Consider the following 17,134-nt stretch of genomic DNA (forward strand, 5'->3'; position numbering starts at 1 on the left):
CTTTGATTTTTTGGGGAATTATTTGTAGCATATGTTTGTAATCTGAATCTATTATAGATTCTTATGATGTTTCAACCTGATGTCGTTCTCTCGGATGATGCTGACATTGTGAAGCAAGGCTGTGGGAAATCCTTTGTACCATTTACCAAAGGTATCAATGAACTTCTTGCTCCTGGAACCTAATAAGTGTAGGTGGGGTTTATTTTTATTTTTTGATTAGTAATCTTTTGCACCATTTCCCTATGTATTATGTTAAATGTTTCGTTTCTTTTTTAAGATTCTTGATGTCCATTGATTTACTTTTAAATCTTTTACAGAATTTCTAATGTCGTATTTGTTGGGAAAACACGGACAAGCACAAAAATATATATGGTAAAAGTAATGGAAATAAAATGGGAAATAATGACACCAAGAGTTTTACGTGGAAACCCTTCTAAATAAGGGAAAAATCACGGGCCAAGAGGAGCAACTGATATTACTATAGTAAGGAATTTTACACTGTAGTCACGAGTACAATACTCAAAATGACTACTACACACTCAAAAGGAATAACACTCTTTTGATTTCCACCTTACTAAAATATCGCTCACACTCTATTTTTCTTCACAGACTATTTTCTTATATAGTCTATGGAAACCTCACAGCTCTCTAAATATTTTACTCTCTGTGAATTGGTGTGTTACAAATGAGCTCATAAGCTCCTTTTATAGAAGAAATTTGTAACAAATTTCAACCCCCACCGAAATGTTTCTCAACATTTGCTGCCAACCATTGACAATTGCATGCAGCAATTGTTGAAAAGCAATATTTGTCAATGGTGCAGTAAATGTTGAAAAACACAATAATTGAATAATGGGGCTGAACCCCACAAATCTCCCCCTAAAAAACACAATAATTGAATAATGGGGCTGAACCCCACAGTATTGTCCTGGTTGCTACTTCAGGGTGCTTTTTCACATCTTTTGGTGGCTTGAGGAGTTATGAGACAAAACATGAAATTGCCAGACACCTAATTTTTGCACTGCAAATGTGATATGGAGTCGTATCTTTTGAATGTGTTGCGTAATTATGGGTTAAAGATGCAGTTCGAGCTCTTCAAAAATATTGACGTAAAAATGCATTATTATTGGATTATCGACACACACCCGTAGCTATTCTTAAAAAGTCTGAGCAACTGATCTTGTGCATTGAAGTAAAGTACAATTTCTTCTACTGATCATTATTGCCACCAGGAGGATAGTGAGAGGTTCAGTTGTGCAACAGAACTGTTACATATGTTCATGATGCCATATTGGAGGACTTGGTTGTTCCAGTAGAGATTGTTGGAAACTCAGTATCACGAACGAAACAACACCAAGTATAAGTTGGAGACCTTTTCAACAATTAACAGAAAACTTTCAGGCAAAGATGTTGTGTTTGAGTACCCCATCACTGAGGTTTAAGGAAATGTAATGCATGACCTCATCTATTTGACTTGTAACTACACATTAGCGGTTCCTCTGTAATTTTGGCAGTACCAATTTTTTTAGAATGCAGAGAACCATGTGAAATTATTATCAATTTTAAGTTAAAACCATGTTGCTATGTCATAGATTTTGTGGTTTTTTTTTTGAAACTTGGTTTCATTGATCAAAATAAAAAACAAGAAAATCAGTGAACTTTAGAAAGCATTAAGCTTAATTGGATTGTCTAAAATTGTTTGCACTTTTTAATTATTAGAAAAACAGAAATTGTAGTACTATTTTCACCTGATCCCATTACACTTCATTAGATACCAAATGCTATAACGACACCATACTCAATATAATCTCACAAGTTAGATCAAAGGATAATATGTAATGTACGTCATCTCTAATTAAACACGACTTGTAAGTTTTATGCACCTTTACACTACTATCAGACAACCTTCCTTTTGGCCCTTTTATTTGTTCTTGATAGATTTTTGCTATATACAAATGTGAAAACTTGAATAAAACACAAAAAATATCATATCTTGCAAGTTAAAATTGTTTCAAAACGAAAAAATAAAAAAAGGCAGAACCAAACCGACAATAACCAAGCCAACGGTTATTTTTTTGGTTTGGTTTGATTTGGTTTATTTTAATCAATACCCAATCCAAACCGAACCACGGACACCCCTAGACATGGTATGGTAGCTATTGAAAATTACTATTTCATAATTTTTAGTTTTCAGTTGGTTGGGAAACTTACATAAATATACTAAAATAAAAAAAGTATTTATCATTTATAGCAATGACATTTTTAATACATTTATAATACAAGTTTAATACATATTAGAAAGAACAATTTATTATTCACATATAAATTTGTTTTCGGTTTTTGAAAATATTATATTAATTTAACATTTCTAAGATTTTGATGCTTTATGGTACAGTAAATTAGTAATTGTAATTTGTTCAATTTTAATTTACGTAACAGAGAATTATCACTTCAATTTTTCATGAAATGTCTTAATTATATCGTATGAGTAATGTTTTACCGATGTAAAAATATTCAAAAAATAAATAAATAATTCTCTTTATTCATCAATTATTCAAACAGAGTAGACTGTTTATCAACTATTATACTTAGATTCTTTGCTTGAAGCAGAGTGGACTGTTTATCTACTTGAAAGTCCAACAGTGTTTGACAATTTCTAGTCTTGGACTGTTTAATCATGAAATTTTTCAGTAATTGAGTTTAGCATTATGCAAAATCTTTTAATTGATATTTTTTTCCATTTATTTTTCATGTAATTTGATATTAAAAATATTATTAGTTGAAATATGTTTATTCTCAATTAAATATACTAGAAGCAGCGTTTGTTGGAGACTTCCGCTTATAATAATGTGGAATGAAACTCAAATACGGGACATAATCAATATTTTGATCACTTTAATATCATATTGGCCCAGAGATTTATTGATCTAAATACAGTTTGGCTATGACAAAAGTAAAGATAATTAACTTCCATCTTCTTTTCGTTACTAAATGAGAAAAAAGAGCAGATCATGTATCATCGCATCTTTCAAACATTTTTTGCTTCAATAAGTAATGGTGTCTAAGATTTTTAATATTTTTTTTTTCAGAAACTTTTTATAGCAGGTAATGAAATTATGCGGGAAAACTTTTGTTGATAGTCAGGTGAACCACTCATATTTTTGTAGGATCTCTTAGTTTTTGACGATATCTAACAAAAAGATGAAAAATGTTCTTTAAATACTTGAAGAATGTTTTCTGCTAAGAATGATACTTTAAGAATGTAGTTTAAGTTTGGGGTATAGTTTTAAAAAAATTTGGCCAAAAATTTGTGGACGGTTTATCAACTATTACTTAGATTCTTTACTTGAAACAGAGTGGACAATTTATCTACCTGAAAGTCCAACAGTGTTTGACAATTTCTAGTCTTGTCTATATTTGTTCTTTATTATCATCTGGTTGGTCTACTTTGCTACTTCCTTCAATGTTCTCTCTGAATTTTTCTCTTGTTCTTTATTACAATGCTATTGATAGTTGAATTTCTGTTGTTTTGTAGTATTTTGTTAGTGTCAGCTCTTTCTTTTGGGGGTGGGTTATGGAAGTTATTATTATAAGTGGAAAGTTCCAAAATAAAAAGTTGAATTATTATTTTATCCTTTTTCTAAATTAAAGTTTGATTAGTTATTTTAATTAAATATAAATATTTTAATTACATAATGATAGAATTTAAGTTTTTAAGTCCTTTAATAATTAAATTATTATTTTCTTGATAAATGAATACATTGATATTGCTTTTAATCATAATCATAATTCTCATAATAGAAGAATTTGAAAAGTTATGATAGATAAAACTAGGCATAATACATAAATATGCCCTTTAACTTGGCTTCAAATCACATTGATGCCCTTCAACTTTGGGTGTGTACAAGTAGACACTTAAACTTGTATAAAATTGGACAAATAGACACACATGTCCTACATGACATCCTACATGTCATTTTTTTGTCCTACGTGGTGTCCTACGTGTATTGTGCCATGTAGGACGCATGTGTTTACTTGTTCAATTTTATACAAGTTTAAGTGTCTACTTGTGCATATCCAAAGTTGGAGGACATAAACGTAAAATGAAGCCAAGTTAAAGGGCATATTTATGTATTATGCCTAAAAAACTATGTATATATCATCATCATCATCTTCATATCATATCATTCATATATTATATATATTACTAAAAGTGGAAAACTCCAAAATGCAAAATTGGATTATCATTTTATCCCGACATTCAATCATAATATTATAAAATATTTAATTAATTAAATATTAAGTAGCTAATCATATTATATTATACTAAATAATAGAAGTGAGAAGGTGTTAAATTAATATAATATATTCTTTCAAAAAACAATGCATCAATTTTCTTAGTTACTCTCAAATCTGAAAGGTTACTTTGTATGGTTCAATAATATGGACTAGATTCAATGTAGTATAATGTATTCTTTCAAAATCAATGCATTGATTTTCTTAATTAATTTGAAAAAAAATGGATAAGTAATTTGAAAAAAGTTACCTTTCATGTATAATTATATATCATATTCATATGTTGTAGTATAAAATGTAACCCCTTTTATTAAAAATTTTAGTTCTGTCACTGTTTTATTTAATATGTTCTCTCACTGTTGATTCTATTATTAATGTCTTAAAATCATGTTTTATGTGTTCAATTTTGTACTAAATGACTCATGGTTCATGTTGACTATTTGTTGCAATTTAGTGATTTTTGACACATAGATCTATGCTCAATTGAAAGTGTCAGAAATCATAATATTGAATCAGTCCTTGCTTGAATACACGTACAGCGCACGTACCCAAAAATTAGTACACACATAAATCTGAACCAATTATTAACTTGGTTTACATTCAGGGAAACAAAATTTGTGATTAATTGATACATTACCACAAATTCTATTCCAAAATTTCGTATTTGTATTAGAGTTCGATTCAATTCGAATTCACACGGCAAGTCATCTCGTGAAGTCTGAGTGAATGAAGAGGAATAATGATCCAATATAGATAAAAACAGAGTTAAGAAGCTACCCAACAACTAAGAAGATTACCAATATTTTGGTATTACAACTGCATACCTTTTATTTATTTAATATGGACAGGCAGACATCTAAATCAAGATGGTTTGTTAAAGGTTTAAGGTCGAACCTTTACTTCAATTCATTTCTGTGAAGATGACTATTTAAGGATCGATACTTAGAAATTTAGAATACATATGTAATGAACGTTCTTAAATTCTGTCTTTAATCATTTGTTAGTAAAAAAGAAAAAAGAATCGTTTCACAGTTCTTAATCGATCTATAGAAATCCTGAAAATCTCACGAATTCGTCTTTTAAAAATGCATAATTCTGTTTCAGAATTCAGCTAATTCTTATTTGATTTATAATTGGTTTTGTTTTTTCTTGGTTTGCTGTGGTGTATTATTAGTTCGTTCGTGTATATTAGGAGAAATCTACAATGTGCATATTTTTTAAAAGATGGGATAAGGATCTGAAAAATATCTCAACAAGGATCGAATTTACTGTTGCGATACTAAAATGCATTAACAAAAAAATATTACTATTGAATATTGCTAATAATGTTCAAGCGTTGATTAAAATTATAATGATGTGAAGGTAAAAATTGAGATAAACGTATAGGAAAGTGACTTCGATGATCCATCCCAGAGCAAGGTAAGTCATTTTTTCTTTTCTTTTCTTTTTTATATTTGGTGAAAAATATTCTCCCCATAATACATAAATGTACCCTTTAACTTGGCATCATTTTACGTTTATGTCCTTCAACTTTGGGCATGCATAAGTAGCTTGTATAAAGTTGAACAAGTAGACACATGAGTCCTACATGGCGTAATACAAGTAGGACACCACGTAGGATAAAAAATGACATGTAGGACATGTGTGTCTATTTATTCAACTTTATACAAATTGAAGTGTCTACTTGTGCACACCGAAAGTTGAAGGGCATAAATGTGATTTGAAGTCAAGTTAAAGGGCATATTTATGTATTATCACCTTTTTTTTTTACAACCAAACACTTGAAAAAATTCCCCCCCATATAATTAAAGGGAAAATTACGCGGTTAAGCTACGTTATACTACTTAATTACTCATCATAGCTATAGTTTGCTATAATTACCACTCGCGACTAACATTATACATTAATTACATGGGCTGACCACATTTGTATATGTATAATTCGCCAGAATATACAAATACATATGTATAATATACAATTATCTAACCGATATACATATACAATTCACCTCTCTCCTACTCTCTGCCCTCTCTCGCTCGCCTCTCTCCTCCCTCTTCCAATCTCGCTCGCCTCTCTCCTCTCTCTCCAATCTCGCTGCCATATATACAAATGCATATGTACAATATACAATTATTTAACCAATATACATATACAATTCACCTCTCTCCTACTCTCTGCCCTCTCTCGCTCGCCTCTCTCCTCCCTCTCCCAACCTCACTTGCCATATATACAACTACATTTGTATAATATACAATTATCTAACCGATATACAAATACAATTCACCTCTCTCCAACACTTTGCCTTCTCTTGCTCGCTTCTCTCCTCTCTCTCCCAGTCTCGCTCGCCTCTCTCCTCCCTATAACATGTAGCTACGAATTGTAATTATCAAACTATAGCTATGGAGAGTAATTAGGCTATTTTTGAGTAGCTATATGTGAAAGTTTCCCATAATTAAATACACCTAAAATAGGAAAAAGAGTAAAAAAGGAAAAAAGAGAAGGTTATAGGAGAAATATGTGCATACTCGGATATACATGGTTGAGAATAATCAAATATTTGATTTCCTGCTCAAAATCGACGGTAAAAAGTGGTACATGATTTTGAGCAATTTGATTATCGTCAACGATTTGATCAATATGTATATTTATCTATATGCATTACACATAATGCAAAGCCTCTTGATAGATGAGTTTCAGTTTTCTTCTATCTCAATTTCAGGTTGTCATTATTTTCTGTTTTACCATAATCATGTTTGTTATTGTTAATTTGTTACACGTCGTTGTGTTATATTATTATGCTTATATATAATGTGATTTTTTTTCCGTTACGTTATTATTTAGATCATGTTTTTGTATATCAATACCAACAGAGTTTTGACATCAACAATAAAATTTTGTTCACTATATCTAATTTTTCTCTTTAATTGTTAGAGTGAATGTGAGTTATCATCTACCTCTTTAATTTCACTTTTTTCATGAATATGAGGTCCAATGCATTTTATAGGCTTATGATAGATGGATTGGCTAGTAAAACTTGTGTTTCAGGTTAATAAAGATTACCGATTTTCATCTTTGTAAATATCATCTCATACCGCTCTTATGGATTAATCAGTCAATTGTAGAAAATTGGCTGATTGTTGTCAATTAGTATCGAATAAATAATATTTAATAGTAAATATTAAAAAAAAAAAAAGTTAACTTTTGATTTTTCAAATTAGATAATTATATTTAATAAATTGGACAAATTAAAAAAACAAACGGGGTAATATTGTAATGGACAGTCACCAAAATTTGTTTTGGTTTACTTAAAAGTATTGCTACACATTAATAATAAGATCAAATATATAGATAACCGCTCCAAGTTTCCCCTAATATTTATTTCAACACTTTATTTCAATCTTGATCCATTTTATTAATTCTTCAATTTATTGTTAACCATCAAAATACAAAAAATATTATTCAACGAATCTTGATAAACATAGAAAAAGTTTGAAACATACAACTAAATAACACCACATAATTTGGATTCAACTCAAATAATCTTATTCTAACTTTTAGTTCAACTTCGATATAAATAAAAAAACTTATCTTCAATATGAGTAAAAAAGACTCTTATTCATTGTTAATAGTACTACTAAAAAAAAATCTAAAATTCGACAGATTCCATTGGATTGTCAATGATTTTTTCAATTAAAAAATCAATGCAATTGGTTATTGTTCACACAAAAATGTGCAGAAATTATATTAAAAAAATTGTTTTTTTTTTTATAAAAAAACGACGTGGGTTCGTCAATTTTATTTTCTTTTTGAAAATTAATGGACATATGGTGAATTTTAAAGTGTAAAACTGCAGATAAAGATCATAAATAAAAATAACGGAAACATAAAATTAAAAATTTATGTTTAAATAATACATTAACAATGGAATTGAATAGTTAAAATGAAACAAGGTTGAAATGAAGTATTGAAATGAAAATTAAAAATAAGTTAAAAGGGTTATGTATGTATTTGACCTAATAATAATAATAATAAATGGTTTCCGTGATTATGTATACATACTCCATTCATATTTTTTTAAAAGAAATGTTTAATATTCCCTCCCCGCTCATCGTTATTTGTTCAATATAGGAAAAAAAATTCTAAATACGTCACTAATTGTCGTTATATACAACTAGTAGTAAGTTAAATACTACAATGAATTCATAACGAGACATATACACACACTTGAGTGAAGCATAAAATAATAACTAACTTTTTTAGTCGGTTATTGCTAACTACCTTAGGCCTAAGATCATTTCCTCCCTATATAGACACACTTGAGTGCATCATAAAACAATAACTAACTTTTATAGTCGGTTATTTCTAACTACCTTAGGCCTAAGATCATTTCCGCCCTATATATATATGTGTGTGTATTATGAATTATTAGTTTGTAGGAAGCAAAAAAAAAAAAAAAACTTCAGAGCTGATTCTCTTATTATCTTCTTCCTCCACTCCCCTCTGTGTTGCTTGAAATTCATCCGATAATTTGCAGAAAATTGAGAAGTTTCTCTAATTAAGGTGCTTCTACTGATCTTCTTTCTATTTCTTTTAACTCTTGTGTTGTACATAATGAATTAGGTTTTGATAATTCATCCAACTTTCTTTTCTATTTGTACCACTTGATAGCATAGAATGACATGACGAAAAAATCTTCTTCAAGAAGCGCTGCATGCAACTGCAACCTTGTTGAGAACTACAAAAAATAAAGAAATTTTGAAGGATTAATTGAAGAAAGAAAGTGACTTCAGTCCTGTAACTAGTGAATTTCAAGTAGACAATATGAGTTTTTAGGCAGAATGCCTTCATTGTTAGGATCATTTGGCGTTGCAGTTCAAACTATTTGATGAATCTTTCCCATTCCCTCCTTTTTACGTTATGACTTGTGTTAAGCTTGTAATTTGTATCATCGCAAATTCGAAACTCTATGATGGAGTATTAATTTGTTGTCACTACTAGTCTCTTCAATGTTATTTTCTACATGACTTCTTCACTAACTTTTTACTTTCCACATGACTTGATTTTGATATGCTTTACTTGAGCTGAGGCAACCCTTTATGTTATGTTCACAAGGTAGGGCTAAAACGCATGTACATGCCATCCTCCCCAGACCCCACTTGTGGGATATGTTGTATTGATGGGGCAAAATTAATTTGTTCATTGAGAATAATTTGACTTAATGCGAATAATTTTACACTGCTACTTAGAACTCGTCAACAAGATTAGAGATGATGGTGTATGAGAAAAGTTGAAGGTCGTTTGATCATTTTCTACACAGATCACCAAATTTAGTCTTTTAGCGCGGCATTAAATGAGGTAGAAATGAAATCTCTTACAGAAAATCCATTTAGTTTATCCAACTAGTTGCCACTAAGGTTAAGTAGTTGTTACATACACTTGCAATATTAGAGGTATGGCTCGGGATAAGTTAGATTTATAGAACATCTAGTTTTAGAGAAACCCTGACGCTCATTTAAAGACGGACTCAAAAAATATATGGAGAAGAACTAGTTTGGGCTTGAGGGGTGTGTACTTAATTATTATTTGGTTAGGAGAAGTAATTGGATCATCTTTTGCATAGTCTGTTTTTGGATACATTGTAACTTCTAGTTCCAATTCTCCAACCCTTGATTAGGTCGTTTCCAAAAATTTTGAGCTGGGTATGTAAGCCAATGCAATATGCATTTTTTTAAAATAAGTTCTGTTAAACGAATGGTTTGCAACCTCTTGTGTTTAATGGGGCACCTGTGGAATGATATTAATCACTATGGTTCATGATTCCACTCTGTTGCATATCATTTCTACTCTTAAGACCACTATGGTCAGTTTTCTCATGAGATTCTTTTTGCTGCATAGTGGTGTACATAATCACTACCTAATGGTAATTAATTAACGGCAATAACTCAATTGTGTTAAATATGTATTTTTAGTAGCAATTAAGTATAAGTCCCTAAAGTCTTTAGCGATATTGAATCAAATGACACTTAACTAACGCCAATAAACACTTTAACACTCTTTATTAATGTGTCTATTTATTACCGCTAAAAAATATTTTTGTTGTAGTGATCAATCATGAAACCTCTAACTGAGCCAAGAGTATCAGTGCCCGAAGACCCTGCGATTGCTCAATTGAGTTTCTTTAGAAAGGTAATTTAGTTTGTTTTTTTTGTACTAAAGTATTATATATTGCCTATTAAAAACATTATCCTTTCTTTGTTATTTTTAGGTGATCAAATTTACATGGGTGGGCAAAAATTGCCTCCTTGGCGTCGACAACCAAGGAAAATATGGTAAGTTTATTATTACATTACTGAGTTTTATTTTAAACTATATAGTATAAAAACTTTGAGTCAAGTTGTCTTTTGGTAGAGTCTATTAGAAAAAATTATGTATGTATTAGTTTTGTGTATTATTAGTACTTTGTTTGATATTCTTTTTCAATCTATGTACATTCTATTGTGTATTAATGTGAGCATTGTTAATATTATGAGATTTTTAGGTATTAGCAATGCAATGATTTTAATGCACGCATTGACATGATAAAAGACTTAATTGCCCCTCAATTTTTATTTTTATTTTTATTTTTACATTTTTTCCACTATAATAGTGGAGGGTGTCTTGTAAATATTTTTTTTTATGCAATGCATACTATTTTTGATGCATCAAACCAAACAATTCATAAGAATAATCTATGTATAATTAATGAAAGCATAACTAATACAAACATTACTAATACACTATAATTAGCATTAGTCTTATACGCTCTACCAAACGAAGGTGTTTTAGGATAATATATCATATCATATATGATTAAAGTGGAAAGATTCGAAGTTAAAAGTTGGATTACATGAATTTTACCCATGCTATAAATCAAAATTTTATAAAACATTTAACTGTTTAAATATTTAATTGTATCATTTTAATTAAAATGTTAATTTGTAAATCCAAAAAACTATCAATAGGTTAAATTAGTAAATCCAAAAATTTGTACATATATAAATTACTTAACTTTTCATCTTTCCATAACTTTTTTCGTAACTCCTTTCATAAATAATATGATTTTATGATAAATAAAGAAATTTAATAATTTAAAAGGGTGTAAATTTGCAAAATAAAAAGACATAATATCCTATTGTATTTTTTATTTTCTTTATATTTTTTTTCTATGTTTTTTGAGTGAGTTTTTTCTCTATTAATTTCTTACTTTAGTTTTCTATGAATGCATTATTGCGGTAAGTTTATATTTTTATTTGGGCTCAAATAAGTTTTTTTTTTTTACCAAAATCATCTTGCCATACATTGGAATATACTGTTACATCAGAAAACTGAAAAGAGGAAAAATAAAGCATGCCTTTGAATGTCTCATACTACACTAACAAAAACATTTGTGGCTCATAATGCCAACTGTATCCAAACTAACTATGCATCATGGTAATGATGCAACTTGTACAATAACACTTTTCCTTCGGCATTTCCCAGAGCCATGAATCCTCCGCTCCAAGCAGCGATTTAAAGTTTGCTAACTATTAACTGAAGTTTAAAAGATATATTTCTTGTTTAAAAAGAATTAATTTGTAAATATTGAATTTATTACTCATGACATATGTGTTTTCATAGAATTTTAGTTATTTTAATATATTTATTAAACTAGTTTTGAAAAACACAAAAGTATATAAGATTATTTTGTATAACATGATTGTTTTATTGAATTGTATTTTAAGAATATGAATGTAGTTTTATGTCGTGTCAATTTATAATTCACATCGAAATTTGACATGAACTTATTCAATTTAACTCGTACTAAATTGCAGGTATCTGTTGGGCTTATGCTTCGACCGAAGCAATTACAGCCGCTTATGCTATCTTGAAGGGGGAGGTGATCCCACTTTCAAAACAGCAGTTGGTCGATTGTATCTTTATACATCTGGCCAACCCGAAGAGTTAAAATTCCTGAAATGGGGAGAGTCTTTCCCTTACAGTTATGATAGAGTATTTGAATATGCGAGGGATTATGGGATTATTTCTGAAGAAGTGTACCCGTATACGGGGATAAGGAACACTTGTAAATGTCTCGATCCAACAAATATGGTTGGTATATTAATATTTATTGATTTATTTCTATTAATCTTATTGAAAATATCTTGTTTTACTTAAATAATTTCTTTTTGCAGATTCCAAAAGGGGTGCGTGCAAATGGCTATCCGCGTTGGATCCGTCAAAAGGAGCGGTTCGTTAGATTATTTAATTTTTTTTTATAGTATATAAATTCATTTTACTTTATTTAACATTTTTTATATATTTGCATTTTTTATATATTTGCAGAAGTTCATTAAGATTAAGAGGTTTGAGGTTGTGTAGGAAAAGCATAATGGCTTAGGCATAAATGACATGAAAAGGATTGAAAAAGCCATCGAACAACAACCACTCACATGTACAATACCGTACGCACGGAGTTTTTCTAAACATCGTGGGAAGGTAATATTAAATGTATTTTCTTTCTCATGTTGTATTTTGTCTATTTTATCACTTTCTCATATTGTATCTTACTTTCATGTTGTATCTTGTGTATTTACCAGAAAGTATACATGGGCCTAACGGAGAAAGAGAAAAAGATCGCGGCAAGAGAGACTCAACCAAAATTGCACGCCATCTTAATTGTTGGATACGGAAAAGAGAGGGGGGTTGAATTTTACGTGGCAAAAAACACATATGGTAAGAAATGGGGTTACCGTGGATTCGGAAAAATAGTACGTAGTTTAGTTATAGATTTGGTTCGTCCTATTATAGAGTAAACTCAGCACCATATATAGCTTCATTATCAGAAACATTTTCCAGTAGAAAGCTAACCTCAATAAATTAATCAAAATTGGTCTCTGATGTGTTTTATTCTCAACTTAGAATGTTTTTCCACCTCTACAATGAGATTTTCTTTGAGACTACTTATATACAATATAAAAACACATTGTGACATGTCAGATGCTGTCACATAAAGTTAGATAGAGAACGTAGTACACTGCCTAGAAAAAACTTAGCCTTCAATTGTTGCTACCTAAATTTTATTTTCTTACAAATGTATACTAATAACATATCAAATATCATAAGATTGAATTTGCAATATCAAAAATTTCGATTTTGATATCTACTATATCATGTCCACCCATCACCCATAATAAGAGAAATGAATCTTTGAATTAATTAAGACTTACAATCACATCACATAATTAAGGCCATTAGATTAAATAATATTTCAGTACAACTTATATATTTTAAATTTAAAATCACAAAATTTAGAAGATATATTTACAAATTGTGATGAGATGATTGGTATTTCTCTACTCTTAGTTATGCGTTTGCCTTGAAAATGAATAAAATTTCGTGGGAAATGTTAAACCCCTAAAGAAAAAGAAATACTACTACCAATTGTTATAAAGAATTGTTTAATGTTTTTTAAATCAAGGGTTGTGGTGGAGTGGAAATTAGTAAGTATTTATTCATCTTTAATCAAGAGGTCTTGAATTTATTCGGACTTCAATATGTATACCGGACACTGGAGAAAAAAAATGAAACCGAATTTAGTCTGAAAAAGTGTTTTAAGCATGAGGTAGCTAAGTTCAACTCAACCATAGAGATGCTCAATTAGGGGATGAATATCAGCCGTTGGATTTGAATTAACGTAGGATTCTCAGTTGAGTACACGTTTTACTACCATTTTCCCTTTACCTCTTCTTATTATCTTTTGCTTCCATGCATGGATTTCTCCTCCTAATTCCAAATATAGAGCTGTAACTTGTAAAATACAGAAATTGGAAAGAGACAGTAAATTGCTAATACTTCTTCTGAAATTACTTAGTTTGGCCTGTATGGCTGTATCATTAGTTTGGAAAGAGAAATTCATCTTTTATTTGAGTCGAGGCCGAGGGTCTATCAAAAACAATACCTCTACCTCATGAAACAAGAGCAAGGTTTGCGCATGCTCTATCCCTCCAGACTCCACTAGTGAAATTTCACTGTCGTTGCTGCGTATCATTAGCTTGTATGGTTAGTAGAATGCTGTACAGAGTTAAAGGTACGTTGGTGTTTTTACTTGATCATTAGATTCTTGTTTTATTGAATTTTCAATTAATTGATCAAATGGAAGAAGTTCAAGAATTGAATCATGTTTGCATGTTGTGCAACAAAAGTTTCCCTAGTGGTAGATCATTAGGGGGGTACATGAGGTTTCATATAAACTCCTCCGCAGCTCCCACCTTTTTGTTCTTTGGCGACTCCAACTCACAATTCTTTACATAATTGAAGTGCCACTATGCACTCTTATACAATTGCTATTTATTTTTTGTCAACCCGCTTTGATCTCTTGTTGGATGATTACAAATAATAACTATGTCTCAATCTCAAATAAATTAGAGTCAATTATATGAATCCCACTTCTCTATTCAAGCTAATTTAATTAGACTTGGTCTAGGCTACCAGAAGGTCCATGATTAAATGGTAAAACTAAATCCCTTAATAATCACATATACAATATTTAGTATAGCCAAGTCCACTTGGACAATAAAGACATGACGTGCGATGAGTTCTCTATAAAACTGTCTGTCCACTTGATCCAAAAAACAAACAAAAAGAATCTCCTAATTCGTTTTATAAAAAGGTAATACTAACACATTTTTTCATCAAAATATGTACTACTTCTCTTTAAAAAAAAAACAGTACCTAATTTTCGGCTCCCTAATTTCCATAAGTTAAGCCAAAACTAACTTCCTTAATTAGGCCACTTTATTATCAAGAGTTTAGTAATCACTTTCTCCTCATAGAAAACATGTGTATGTGCATAAGCTTAACTTCAAAATAAATTTCATTATGCAAAATGATAATTTGTTCTATTCATGGAAAAATTGATGTCCAAAACTTCATTATGCAAAATAAATAGTGTATGATAATGTTGGAAGTGGTCCTTTTCCCTCCAGCTGAACAACTAATTTCCATAACTTAAGTCAAGTCATTTTCATCAGAATAAAAGAAAAATACCGGTTTGCCATTCATGTTGACATTTATAATACTTAAGCATTTGTGAGAATTAAACCCAAAAGCTTTTCATTACTAATTATTGAAGAGAAATTTCTAGTGAATTTATTTTTTTTGCAAACGAAACGTTATTTATGTTAAAATTTCACAAATAAAATAAAAAGAAGTCTTACACAATTTATATTAATTATGTGAAGCAAAGTAACTGTGATGATGTAGTCATACAGCTCACATGAGATCACAAACTATATTAAGTAAATAAAAATATGTTCTCTCTAACCATTTACACTTTTAAAGAAAGTAATGACACACTTCACCAAGCCGCGTTGCTTAAATTATTTATTCCTTGGTGAACCATACAAAGAATGCAATGAGCTTTTTAAGTTGCAATGTAAATAATTAAGAATTATTCTATATACATCATAATTAAATCTTACTGGTTTCATAGAAGTTGCTTGGAAAGTGCAAATGCTCCTTCCCTGAAGGGCATCTATCATTTCCAAATAGATAAAAATGTTTTTATTAAATCTCTTTATAAATGGTCTCATTGTTATTCAAAGAAACAGTCCACTGGCAAAAAAGTCAAAAATTGATAAACAATATAATGATTTAATTATTGTTACTTTTATATCTAGTTGATTTTTTTACTTCTTTTTAACTATGTGAATGAAGTAAAGTCAATGGGCTGTCGCAAAAAAACCGTTTTTGTTTACAATGGTTATCGTTATATACAAAGTACTAAAGATAGTATGATAATGAATTCATAACTTGACAATTACCCTCGTCTCAAATTATTTGTCATAATTTTAAAAAATAGTTATCTCAAATTAATTAGTATTTGTCATTTTAATTAGAAGTTTTATAAAAAATTAACAATATATTTTCCTATTTTATCCTTGATAGTAATTGTTGTTGAAGACTACAAAGTATAAACACTTCAATAAAGTAAATTTTTATTAAGTATAGATTATATCTTTAAAATATAAATAAAGATTAAATAGCCAAAAACTTCTCCTAATTAATGTTTAATAAGCATATAGAAAAGAAATACCATAAAAAATTCAAGATTAAAGGAGTATATATGGTAATCGTAGACGTTGGTTTCTACTCCTATTAGTTAGGAAATAAAGTAAATTCATCTAGACTAAACTAATTAATGTTTCTATAATGCAATTCCTTCTAGACAAAACTAATGCTTCTAAGTTAAGCAAATGTTAATAAAATTCTTACATGTCGATAAATACAATGACATCAGTTTCCGATATAATTCCGTACATCTTGATTTTTCCACTTTTGTTTTGTCAGTCAATTTCTTTACATGCATTTTCGGTAATTTAGTTCTTTGCCAATTTTAATTTGATTTATAGTCCTTAAAAATCCAAAAATCTATTCCATGTAAAAATAACTTATAGTTTATTAAGATATCTTAATAAACGATATTTTTTTCTTAAAAATTAATCCACTTGAAAGTGTTATACTATAATATAATCGTTGCAACATGTGGTTAACAATGTCAAGTCCCTAATTACTTGTCTACATTTTCTTTTTTAGTTGTTCCTAATTACTTATCTATTTTGACAAATCAAGAAAGGACAATTTTTTTTTACCTATTATACCCTCAATTAATTATTTTTGAAAAGGGTAGAACTTTTTGAAAATCTTAAGTTTTTAATTCATCTACTTCATAATTAATAGGGGTAAAATGGTAAATCCACTATGTCAATTATTGTTTTCTTAATAGATGTGTTAATTCAAAAGTAGACAAGTAATTAGGAAC

The sequence above is a fragment of the Solanum tuberosum genome, unplaced genomic scaffold, assembly GCF_000226075.1.
Source record: "Solanum tuberosum cultivar DM 1-3 516 R44 unplaced genomic scaffold, SolTub_3.0 scf00180, whole genome shotgun sequence".
Classification (NCBI taxonomy): domain Eukaryota; kingdom Viridiplantae; phylum Streptophyta; class Magnoliopsida; order Solanales; family Solanaceae; genus Solanum; species Solanum tuberosum.